Source organism: Oncorhynchus kisutch, linkage group LG13 (assembly GCF_002021735.2).
Source record: "Oncorhynchus kisutch isolate 150728-3 linkage group LG13, Okis_V2, whole genome shotgun sequence".
In the NCBI taxonomy this organism is placed as follows: domain Eukaryota; kingdom Metazoa; phylum Chordata; class Actinopteri; order Salmoniformes; family Salmonidae; genus Oncorhynchus; species Oncorhynchus kisutch.
This window is the reverse complement of record NC_034186.2, coordinates 31787500-31800178: the sequence shown is the minus strand read 5'-3', so window position 1 is coordinate 31800178 and position 12679 is coordinate 31787500. Positions and strand designations below refer to the sequence as shown.

Here is a 12679-nt window from a genome sequence, read left to right as displayed (position 1 = left end):
CTAAACACACACACACACACTCAGAGTGTGTGCAATGGCGGCCTTCTCTAGCATAATGAGTGCCTTAGACCCAAAACTTGAATTGGGCCTTTCGTCAAGGGGCCTAGTGGTCTGGAGAGCAGATGAACACGTATCGTAATGCGTACTCTGAGCAGGCAAGGACAGGGACAGGGCCAGTGGTATAGAGCAGTGAAGTGGCCTAGCTGGACACTGTAATCACAGGACACTGAGGTCTCTCAGCCGTCTATCACTCATTGATCCCTGAACCTTGGCTCCTCCAGCCTTAAACAACCTCCCACAGAGTCCCCTCCCTGCACATGAAGATTACATCCTGGGAATACGACGGGACTGGAATCGACCACATTGTCGGGGGCATGTATAATATATGTGTGGGTGCTGCAGCCCCGGTTAAGCATATCAAATCCTCACTGGTTCCATAGAAGTCAAAAACATTTTTCACCACGTCAATGTCGCCTACTGTACATGCCACCAGCGGCGTTTGACACACTCAGAGTGTATCTGGGGAAAATGGGTTCTGATCATATATCCAGGAAAAGTGGTGCCCCACTCTTTTACGCTACTGCTACTCTCTGTTCATCATATATGCATAGTCACTTTAACCATATCTACATGTACATACTACCTCAATAAGCCTGACTAACCGGTGTCTGTATGTAGCCTCGCTACTTTTATACCCTCGCTACTGTATATAGCCTGTCTTTTTACTGTTGTTTTATTTCTTTACTTACCTATTGTTCATCTAACACCTTTTTTGCACTATTGGTTAGAGCCTGTAAGTAAGCATTTGACTGTAAGGTCTACACCTGCGCACATGACAAACACACTTTGATTTGATTTGTATTTTGAAAATATAGAAAACAAAGCGAGACTAGTATAGGACAATATAGGAATTATTGAATACACCCTGCTGTGTTTCCTACCATAAATCTTTAAATAAATGACCACAAATAGGTGACCGTGTGTTTAAAGGAGATTTGGAGTTAAATAATGAGCACATACAGGTGTTCTTATTGCTGTGTTTGTATAATATGAAGCTAAATCAACAAAACAAACCACTTTTTAATCTTAATCTGCTTCATTTCTCAATGGGGATTGCTCTTCCCCATACTGCACATCAGTTCTACATCTGCACTGGAGAAATCTTAGCCTTGCACATCCTCACCACTTGGTTTCCCTATGGGCTCTCTGTTGCCATGGAAACCCCATCCTGTAGCTAGCCCGGTGGAGACAGATCAAATACCTGAAGAGGAAGTGGAGGACAGATGGATTTGGAGCTAGGCCTGGCAGGATGCTCCAGCTAAGACAAATAATGACACAGAGAATCAACGCGGTTTATATGGTTTAAAGGGTTCCTCTTGGTCTACACACGTTAGAGTAGGAGATTGATTTATTAAGGGAGGGGAATGAAGCAGGGAGCTAGGGGGTTAAGTGGGAAGATACTCACTAAAAGCTGAAACATTAACAGCACCGTTTCCTTGTGTCTCCCTGATGCCTTGTGAGTAATAGGTGAGGGTGTACAAAATTCTCAACCAGTGGGTTTTAAATCTGGATAGAACATGTTATGCTGTGGTGCTCCTCCTCATGTCCTCCTGCAGCTGTTACAGGGTGCATAAGGCTGAACGGTTGTGTATACGTGGAAATATATTAGCGAGGCCTGTGTCTTCACTAATCTCTGTTGTTTAAGACATTCTTCTAATTAATCTCATTGTCTGTCTGGCATGACAATTCCTTTTGGCAAGAAAACCCTTTAAGTATTCCAAGATCCATCTCTGGAGTATTCCGATGAGACCCACTCTTATTGGTCTGTTGCTATTGTTTAATGATAAGGCATGATTCATCCTATTCAGATGCAACATTTATCATCTTTTAGGCTCCATATGCGTATCATATGAAATATTTATATTGGAACGGGCAGTTATATTTAGTTCATTCTGCTTTGTCTCCTCTTTCCCGAGGAATGAAACAGCATTTGGCTGAGCAGCAGCAGCAAGGTCATCAGACATTGAGCAGAGGCTATTGAGTGCAGCGTTTATGAACGCTACCCAGAGATGTGACACTTGTGCTGGGGGAGCGTTACTTCATTATGCCATCTGCAGACACAGTACATTACAGAGGAATGCAGGGAGCTATCCGATGGCCTGCAAAGGCCTAACAAACATCATGCAAAGAAATCAAGCTGTGGATAACATGGAAGAATTTCATGAAATATACGTTTAAAAAAAATGGAGAGTGGCTCTGGGAAGAAAATTATCAAAATGGTAGAATAGAACATCCAGTCAAAATTTGCCAAGGTTATAAGAACTATGTTGTTTTAGCTCCATGTCATTAACCAGCAGAGTGTGAGCAGTGGTGTGATTACATTAAGCACTGGATTCTAAACTGGAAGCTCTCACGCAAATACCCGAATCCGCTTGCCTGTGCCCCCAAATACATTTCATAGCCCTCTTGTTTGTGATGTCTCTTTGTGTATGCAGAGTATTTCTGTCATTTTCTTCAGGGATGGGTTGTGTGTGTGTCCGCCCCCAGAGCCTGATACTATAACTCAGCCAGCCTATGACAGACAGAATGTGGGGGCTGCCATTCAGCAGGAAGCCATGCAGCCTCAAGAACATCACATAGATTAGAGCAGGCCTGGGCAACTCTAGTCCTCAGGGGCCTGATTGGTGTCCCACTTTTCCCCCATCCCTAGCAAACACACCTGATTTAAAAATAATTTCATTTTTAACTGAAGATCATGAATAGTTGATTATTGGAGTCAGGTGTGTTAGCTGGGGCTGGGCCAAAAGTGTGACACCAATCAGGCTCCCCGAGGACTAGAGTTGCCCAGGCCTGGATTAGAGGGTACCAGGCTACACAGCTGCTGGTTACTCTTAGTATACATTATACTGGAAATTGCGTTATTGAGTTATTGAGTTATTTAGCAGACACTTTATCCAGAGAAATGTACAGTAGTGAGTGCATACATTTCTGTTGTTTTCCCCATGCTAATTGAACCCACAACCCTGGTGTTGCAAACACCATCCTCTACCAACTGAGCCATGAAGGACCACAGAAATGGTGCCTAGAGGTGCCCTCCTTTTGGAAGCAGCACGGTAACAGGCACAGTCTGCGTCAGAGCATGCCATGTTGGCATAATTAAACCAGGCCTGAGTGGCAGAGCTCTGATAGGGAAAGGTTGTCAGTGGTACTGTACATCACAGGCTGTGCCAGCTTCAGCACTGCCACACGGACAGGTCTGGCACGAAGCCAGTGGAGATGTCAAGACAACGAGAGGATGGTGAGATAGAAAGCCCAGTCCAACTGCTTCAATCGGGGTCACAATAACACCTTTCAGTGAAGAGGCATGAGTCAAGCTTCCTCTGTTCTATTACTCATTTCACCATAACGTGTTTCATTTCCTACATGTCAATTCTCTGTAAAAGATTATGTTCAGTATAAAATGTTTTATATGTCATATGCTAGGAAAATCTCATGTAGTCCAAAACACGTCCATGGAGACCCACAGCTAGCTGTGCCTGCCTGTGTATCAGCTCATGCCAGGGTTTGAGTGGCATGCCTAGGCAGGGTTCTGACATGAAGTTACAGTGTCCAGTCCTGGACGTTCAGCATCACTGAGTCTCCATAGATACACAGTCAGTCAGCTCCCATAGTGGGCTTCTTTGAGCCTGGAGTGGACACTCTCTGTTGCAGTGTTGCTCAGGTCTCAAGGTCTCATCATACCAAAGCACAGATGGTTATTGGCCTGTAAATGAACAGGCAAGAAACAGATTACTGCCATGATGACAGAGTTTATCTGGTGAGTGTATCAATCTTACTACAAGCTAAATGTATCACCACCGGCTGAAGACCAATCCAGATGTCGGTCCAGTGCATGGCTTTAAGAATTTAGAATGGATTATTGTCCACTTGTTTCGTTGTCCTAGAGCGTAAAGTATCGTATGGTAGCTGTCAGCTTCCTTAATCTTAAACACAAACATAACCTCTACCCAACACCTTAGCAAGAAACACGACTGTGCTCGGAGTGTAGTATCTATCTCCTCAAATTCACATAAAGAGTGAAGAGAAAGATTAATAAAATAGTGTCCCTGTTCTCTGTGTTACAGTGAGAGTGGCTTGCCTGCCTCCAGTGTGGGTGGTGGTAGAGAAGAGGTACAGAAAGCAGCAGTAGCAGTGAGCACATCCCCTCGCTCCAAGAGGACCCCAGCCACTCTCTGCTCTCTGTCTCTGCTGAGGTGTAGCTGTGTTCCATCTGCCACTGTTGCTATGGAGACCAGTCCCACTGATCTACATAGGAGACCGTTGGGGAAGATCTGCTAGGGCTGTTCCTATTAGCATGACTCAACGGCAGGCAGCATTACAGGCCCTGCCAACCATCCGTTCTGCCTGGCCACATGGCATAGTTTTTATTTAACCTTTAACTTGACAGGGAGTCAATGCTGAGACCATGGTCTCTTTCCCAGCTGAGGATGGTATAGCACCACAATACACATCAAAATACAATAAAATACACATTATTATAAACAACGAAACAATCATATAAAACAGACACATTCTTCAGTAACAATGTCCCCTAACAACCATCTGAAATGCCGTAGAGGCACCAATTCCACCATTTTGAAAGTGTATTGTAGATCATTAAGGTTAATGGTTAATGCTCATAATTTTTCTCTCGTTGGGCTGAAATTGTAAATGGGAGGTCACATCAATCCCCGTGTTCTCATCCCTGTTCCGAGACCTATGGTTGTTGTTGTATGGAGGAGCTGCATGGGGCAGAAGTGATGATTCAACACTGCAATTTAGAGGGAATAAGAACATCTTGTGAAATATTGATCTCATGATTGTGTACCACAGAGACATCTTTTATTGATTTTCACAATGATTAAATTACTTAAAACCACGTCCCAAGTCACATGTACCGGTATATTCCAGTATTCGAAGATGTTCGTTTATAGTGTATCATGTTCAGTAGCGACCCGTCATTCAGGGCAGGTGGGGCTATTTTTTGCCAAAAAAAAACAAAAAATATATATTTTGGGGGAGGGGGCTTGCTTGATTTGCATGTTATTTTGGGATTAAGACGTGTCACATATCAGTTTGCAAATAATGTAAAAAAAAATATATATATAATTGAGTTAATAAAGCTGCGTACAAACATGTTTTCTTGAGTAAAGGAGGTCCAAAATGCAGGTGTTTGAGCCTAGTTCAGTGCTTTCTGTGGTGGTGGGGCAAGCCAGCAGATAATATGGAGTGTTGTGCAATGATCGGCCCAGTGTTCTGTCACTCATGGGGACACTACATCACCGCCAAGTCTAAGGGTAGAGCTCGAAAGGGTAGAGCTCGAAAATTCAAGCCTCATTGGGTACTGCCATACATGTCAATGTCATACTTTCAAAATCTTAGCTAGCAGTCATCATCATGAATCAAGTCGACAATCTATTGGCAAATCATTTTTAATCCTTGTCATATGAAGAGAAATAATGAAGAGAAATTATAGATAAAACGTATCAGTGCTCATCGGCCATTGGACATAAACATTACACAACCAGTTGGAAATCGCTAATTCAACGACGAATGCTTTGGAAGGAATCAGTGGCAAACTGCAAGCATTGCAAGGAAATCATTAGCCTGCTATTCAGTGGAGTGGCTGTAGGGTCCCATGTCTAAAATTAAGGGTCTCTTTTCCTAGTTTAAAATTATAAACATTCAACACTGGCCATGCTGTCAATGAAGCATGACTTGTGCCGCGCTCAAAACAACTGTTATCTCGGAACTACAAAATCTGACTTTAGTGAGTTCAAGACAATTGGGAACTCGGGGAAAATAAGTTTGGAACTTTCATCCAACTCGGAATTGTAAATCAGGAACTCGGAACTCTTTCTAGATTCAACCTTTTTTCCCAAATGTCTTGAAAGCACCATAAATCCAGAGAATGCCAGACTTCTCAATGACAATGACAATGTTTGATGACAACATTTGCCTACAAAGGACCACTGCGCCACCTTCCTGTTCAAATGAACACAGCACAACAAGGTGAGTCCAAAAATGTATTGTATGCTGCTGCTTAAATAATGTAGTATGCCAGGGAGATATGTATACTGTAGCTAACAAAGTAATACTAAGTGTATGTTGTGTAGTAAGCTGCTAGTAGTCGATGTGCCTCACCCTAATAATTTGGTTTATTTTCACCCCTTAATTGTGCCTACTGTTCTGACCTGTTTCCCTGACCTGTTTCTGAGAAATGTAATCATCGAATATTGTAAGAGCTTTCATTGTCTGCTTATATGCCCCCTTTAATTATCGGCTCATGTTCTGAATTCTGTCCCTGTACATTTCAAAAGTGCTGAACAAATAGTTATATTGACTACATCCGTCCTAGCTCGCTCATTAATGTCTTACTTGAAATTACGGATTGCCTCTTATCTGCTTGTCATCCCCCTTATGCCATAGTTTGTACATCTAAATTGTCAGTATAAACCACATTTATTTAAGCAAGTCAGCAGTTTTTTTAAAGGCAGTAAATGAGGCTAAATTAACTTTCGCTGCCAGGTGTAGCAGTGGTAAGGTGTTGGGACTCTGCTGTTGGGACAGCTTTATATAGGCCCTAACAGTTTGTGGGCACAGTTTGTCACCTTTATAATGCAATTAATGTATTGTTTACTGTTGTGTAGTGGCTTCCCACATTTTACTCTTTTTTTTTGCCCCACCAAGATTTACATGCTAAAATTGCCGCTGATCATGTTGTATGCATTGCATATGTATTTGATACGACATAAATAATGTATCAACTACACTCTTTGAGGTTTAACATGAGCGATAGAGGCTTTTTCCAAATGTCAGCTTTGAAGTATGAAAATATATTTTTTTAAAGAAGAAGGAGCTTTAGACATGGGCATGGAAATGAACCTTGACTGGCATTATTCAAATGTCATAATATTCACGGCTGGTTGACTATACCGACCATCATAGCACTACAGTGCTGTGTAAAGCAGAACATTCCCTGGGGCTCTGTCCCTTTCTCCACTGATCCAAATCCACACTTGTCCATGACTATGTGGGAGTTCCTAGGGAAAACAAGAAAGCACTTTGAAAGATGAATCCAGATCAACAACGCTAGCCAGGGTCATGATGGGATGTGACTATCACAACAGAATAAAGGCAAGGTAAAAGTCAAAGCTTTTAGACCCCCTATTACTCCAATAACAGGATGTATGTAGTGAAGGGGTTCTGGATTGTAAAACATAGAGAATTATAGCACTTTGAGGAACAGACGATAATCGCTCCTCTTTGGGAAAAGTCGGCTTGGGGCCAGGAAGTCACCTCAGAGCCATGTCTCTCTCCAGGGATGGGAAATAGCAGTTAATCTCCTGATTACGCTGGTAGAACTGGTGAAGTGACCCTAAACATCTATAAGGCTCTCCAATCAGAACCATGGCTCTCCTTCAAATCAAATTCAGCCAGGATGAAATCCCATGGGTCATTAAAGTTGAACATGCCTGCATCCATAATACTGGGCCTTGTCAACAACCATAACGTATGGCATCCAAATATTATTATGTGTCCTTGGTCTCTTTCCATCTCTCTCCTTCACACAGTAGAGGAAGGCTCACAAAGACAGTCTGACATTGCAAGCCCGCCCTGAAGATGATTGACAATTGTTAGGCTCTGATGCTATCTCCATGGGAACTGATTGGTAAGATAAATACAGTGCACCAGAAAGAGCGGTGGCTCACCCAATAAGAGAGGAGCTGACCTCCTTTATGCACCATAAACCCAATCATTACTCAAACCTCATCACATGATTAAGCTAATTAAAGCCCTATGTTCATGACATTCCATTAGTCGTGTCATGTTTATTACCCACCTCATCAAACACTAATGATATGTCAGGTAATAATTAAATCATCAAACAAATGAACAGAGTCAATATACTGTATAGCCCTATTCTGATAATGTGGTTAGTGTTATTCATTGAGGATTGTTATTCAGTTCATGAACTTCTGTGTAGACTATATTGAATGGCCCTGTATTCTAATGGTAAAAATACAGGGCTGAATCTAGGTTCTTATAGTTTAATGGCAGCTGAGCGAGAGGACTCTAAATGTGCCAGCCTCCTCCCTCCCTAAGAGGTTAGAAGAAAGTGCTAATGAGAACATCTGGTCAAATGGCTGAGAGCCAGAAGTGTTCCTGAGACACTCTGAAAGACACCTCTCAGCTTCGCTCTCCAAAGTGGAGCATATTCACTGCTGTCATCATTCAACTGCACTTTAGTGGAATGGGCATATAATTGCAATGCATTACTACTGTTGATTATATATCTCACATATTAAGGCCCTTGATTTGATCTGTCTCATAAGACCCCTGCTCATTATTTATCTCACATATCAAGATCAACACTTTGTGGACACAGCTCAAAGATACAAAAAATACAAACGGAATACAAGACAACATTTAATATTCTGCAGCAATGATTGCTAAAAAAAAATGTTGATCTGGCTACAGCAAACACAAGTTCTATTTGCTCCTGTTCTTAACACTTGGAGCGTGAAGAAACACATGATTGTACTGTCCAGTGGCACCACTAACTCTCTTCTCCTAATGACTCGACTCTTCTCTTTCACCAACCCAACAAAGCAGCACAGCGTTGTGTATTTGGCTTTTGGCCATAAAGATGGCATTTAAGACTAGCAAATATAGATTTTTTTAATGACATTGGAATTACAGACATTTAATGTTACAGCCTGTTGGCAGAATGAGTGAGTCAACATTCCAATCTGCCATTTTCAGACAGGCCTTCCTCTCAATCTGCCATATTCAGACAGGCCTTCCTCTCAATCTGCTATATTCAGACAGGCCTTCCTCTCAATCTGCCATATTCAGTCAGGCCTTCCTCTCAATCTGCCATATTCAGACAGGCCTTCCTCCCCTGCATGTCTCCATAGATCATTATCACTGCACTATATCCAGCTGTGGTCAACCTCTCCCTGGAGGGAGGCCAGAAGTTAAACAATTGTATTATTGGACCCATATCCAGGCTGTAGTACACCTCAGTGAGTCCATTACATCAGTTCATTCACCCTTTTACTAGACCTTGTCCATCACTCAAATAGAGGATCCAGCTGCACTCCGATGACATCAGAAGAGTCACCCAGGCCTAGCGACAGGGTCAGTAAGTCTACAGCACTGGGAGACTACATCACTGCAAAATGAACCCCCAAAACTGTTTCTGAAGCTCATTATAAAATTGTTGATCATAAGCGTTTCAAATTTCTATTATTTCTATCTATCTATTATTACTTACCAGGGCAGACAGGGGACGGCCTTGGGTTTGTGTTGCCTATGTTGTCGGTTTGGCCAGGGTTAGTAGAAGGCCCCTGGATTTCACTGGTGGTGGATGGACACAGTCGCCCAGTGCATTGACCTGCGTTTGTTCTTGTTGTCCTGCCTCATCTTTGCCTCCCTGTCCGTGCAAATCCTGCAGGGCACTAGGCTCTGGAGAAGTCTCTTGTTACATCCTCCATGTTATGTACAGTTGGCACTCCTGCCACTCTCCTGCTCTCAGTCCCAATGTGATGATGAATGCTTGTTACTCCTTAAGCGCCAATGATTCCTAAGAAAATGAAGAAAAGGGAAGGGAAGGACATCTTTAGTTCTGCTCCACAGGTTGCTCAAGTGGTCTACTGTTTTTCAGTTTGGTTTCAATACGAGAAAAGATTTCCAACAGCAGACACAGTACATTAAAATGTGTATTATTGTTATCTCTGAAAAGAGAATCATGGAGGGTTGTGGCACAAGAGAGATGAATTGAGGGCATGTTTAGTACATCATATAGCTTGCCATTCTCTAGTTGAAAGCCTCATGAAAAATCTGCCAGTGCACTCATGGCAATGTGCTTTATTTAGTGAGTGAAACATTTCCCTATTTTACTGAGGAGCAGGAGGACTCTGCTGCCTGCGATGGCCACACCATTCATGTCTTCAGGAAAGAATGCTTTTAAACTTGAAAAGAGTGGAAAATAATGAAGCCCTTGAAAAAGGCATTTAGTAATTATTATATATCCCTGCATAGAAGGACTTATCCCACAGTTAAATGTTTCAAAACCAAGTATAAATTCTGCACTCAATGTTCTCATCAATACACTTCAACATCTCTGTGTTTTCTCCCAGAGTAGAACAAAACAGACCTTACATCATCACCCCTTAAGCAGAGAATGTAGATAGATTAGGTTTATGTAAATTCACTGAAAGTTATTTCTGTTCTATGGCATGATTGCCTGTCATGGCAATCAAATCAACCCACTGTCCATATTGTGTCAATGCTAAGAGCAGAAGAGTATTTAAATCTGTAGCCATGGTGAGCATGAGTCATAAGAACGCATGTTCATTAAACTATTGAGGCTATTTAGATGCTCAGTTAATAGAACAACCTAGATACCAATGCTGTATACCTCCTCAAAACAAGGCAAGAGCTCAATTTATTTTCTTAAAAACTTCCATTTGTAAATGTGGTCTACATAAGGTTGTGGGGCAATGTGAACTCAACTGTGTTCTATTATCATAGAAGTCTCTTAAATGTTTGATTTTGCAGCTGATTTTATATCATTCAACCCAGAGTCTTCCTTTGGAGTGGTTGTGACTGTAATGTTAGCTGGATGGGCTGAGCCTCACTGCGAATAACTTAAATCACACTTCCCTGCTCTTAAACCATGGGGCCACAGAAGAACTAAACACACAGTACCCTCCGACTCAGAAGGAGGATGAGTGAGTCATTGGCATGAAATGGAATTGCGGGTATTAAACCCAAATGTGAGTTGAAGGAGAGAAAGAAGTTTCGGCTGTGAGTGACAGCAGGCAGCATCAGTGTTGTGATGGAGACATGTCTATTTTCATAAGCTTTATCCTTGAGAATACCATGCTCCACCTTACGGATTTATGCCCTTCTGTTCACATTTGTTTGGTTGCCATACCATGGATCTCCCTTTAGGATCTCCCTTTAGGATCTCCCTTTAGACTGCAAGCCAATGGCATGATCATGACTGTCCAGTTAAGGCTTGGATAATGAATTCCTCATCATGGTTACCCCTGATCTCTAACTCATATACTAACGCAGCTTCTAGACTAGAGGAAGGTCCACCAGCAGACATGCCATCATCCTCAAAGATATGTTACTTAAGAGTACCTCATTATGCACACAATGAAAATCCTCAATTATTGAAAATAGATCATTATGAATTCATGTTTAATGATTGCATTTGAGTGGTTATCGCATATGACATTGACTAATACAGTATTCATGTAGCTCTCATGTAGATATTGTTCTGCTCGAGATTGGATATTCAACATATAGTACTTACTGTAGCCATGTGTACTTTACTTATTCAATATTATATGACATTATTTTCCATTTTATATTTCCCTTGTTGCTCCTGTGTGCTGAATATGGGCTACATACACACCTGCATTTCTAAAAAAAACAATGACGTGTCATTTTGTACTTTACAGTACACATAAGGCCATCCCCAAGCATGACTCAGAAAGAACGGCCAAAACTGAATTCAACTACAAAGTGCTGTCATGTTAATCTTCTTCTCAGCCTCTAATACGGTTCCCTTTTAAACTTAATCAATCAAGTAAAGACAGGAAAATAAATATTAACTGTTCATAGTTTGAACGTCCCTGAGGCAAATGAGAGTATTTTCTCATTTCTCATATTTGTCATTTCAAAACAGAAATGTTGCTGCATGCTTTCCCAGAGGTAAACACCTATCAGTGAAAACGCAGAGGCATTTTCATTCAATTATATTGCATACATCCATTTTATTTCTTGACACATTTAATTATCCTGTAAAGTATTGTTTTAGTTATAATCAGCCAAGATGCTTTTTGGAGTGTGGTTCTCTAAAATGGGCTTCCAAAGTGGGCAAGTGTTAAATATTCCATATTAATGAGCCCAGAGAGGGCATCGCTTACTACAGAGTAGGCTGGGCAGCCTAAGGTGAAGATAAACTTAGCCTGATAGCATGTAATCTTAACCCATGGAGTCATGGTTTCTCCCAGTTTCACTATGCTGCATCAAAGAAGTCTGGTAAAGCAAGCATACAATATGTTAAGCAACAATACCCCAGTGTATTAACAGCTCATTCACCCTTCCCTTGAATATAATGTGTAACTCTCCCACCCACACAGCAGGTAAAGTGATGAGTAATCTCCTCTGCAGCTGTGCCCCAGCCAGGTAAACACTGTGTGCATAAAGATGACCACTCACACCAACCACTCTGCCCTGATGAGTAAATGTCACCTCCCACCCCCAACCCCACCCCCACCACCACCACCACCACCACCGCATGTCCAGGTAAACAATGACGGGCCCCTTCAGATCCTCTCTGCTGCCAGCCTCGTGACTGGCAAGGGCAGCTTTAGTGTAGTGAGTGGTGTTAGTGGATTCCCATGGCAGACGGGGGCAACCTGATGAAATAAGGCTGACGGTGGGGGAGCCACGCACAGATTGAAAGTGGTTAAATCACAGCTGGGTAGCCGTGCGGGCGGATCAATGGAAAGAAAGTATCTCTCCCTTAGTTCCACCAGTGAGCAGCATTTAAACATGCCAAGCTCAGACTCAATCACTTTACCTAATGTGCCTCATTCGTTTTAGAGTTGTATAG

The 12679-nt window shown here is 42.1% G+C and overlaps 1 protein-coding gene across 1 annotated transcript in view; it reads right to left on the bottom strand.

Annotated features, from left to right (window-relative positions):
- LOC109902980 (leucine-rich repeat-containing protein 7) overlaps positions 1 to 12679 on the bottom strand; it is a 219693-nt gene that overhangs the window by 163528 nt on the left and 43486 nt on the right. Inside the window, exon 2 of the mRNA XM_031786022.1 lies at positions 9320 to 9628. The gene's annotated coding sequence lies outside the window, so the exon portion shown is untranslated. The remainder of the gene's footprint in view (positions 1 to 9319; positions 9629 to 12679) is intronic.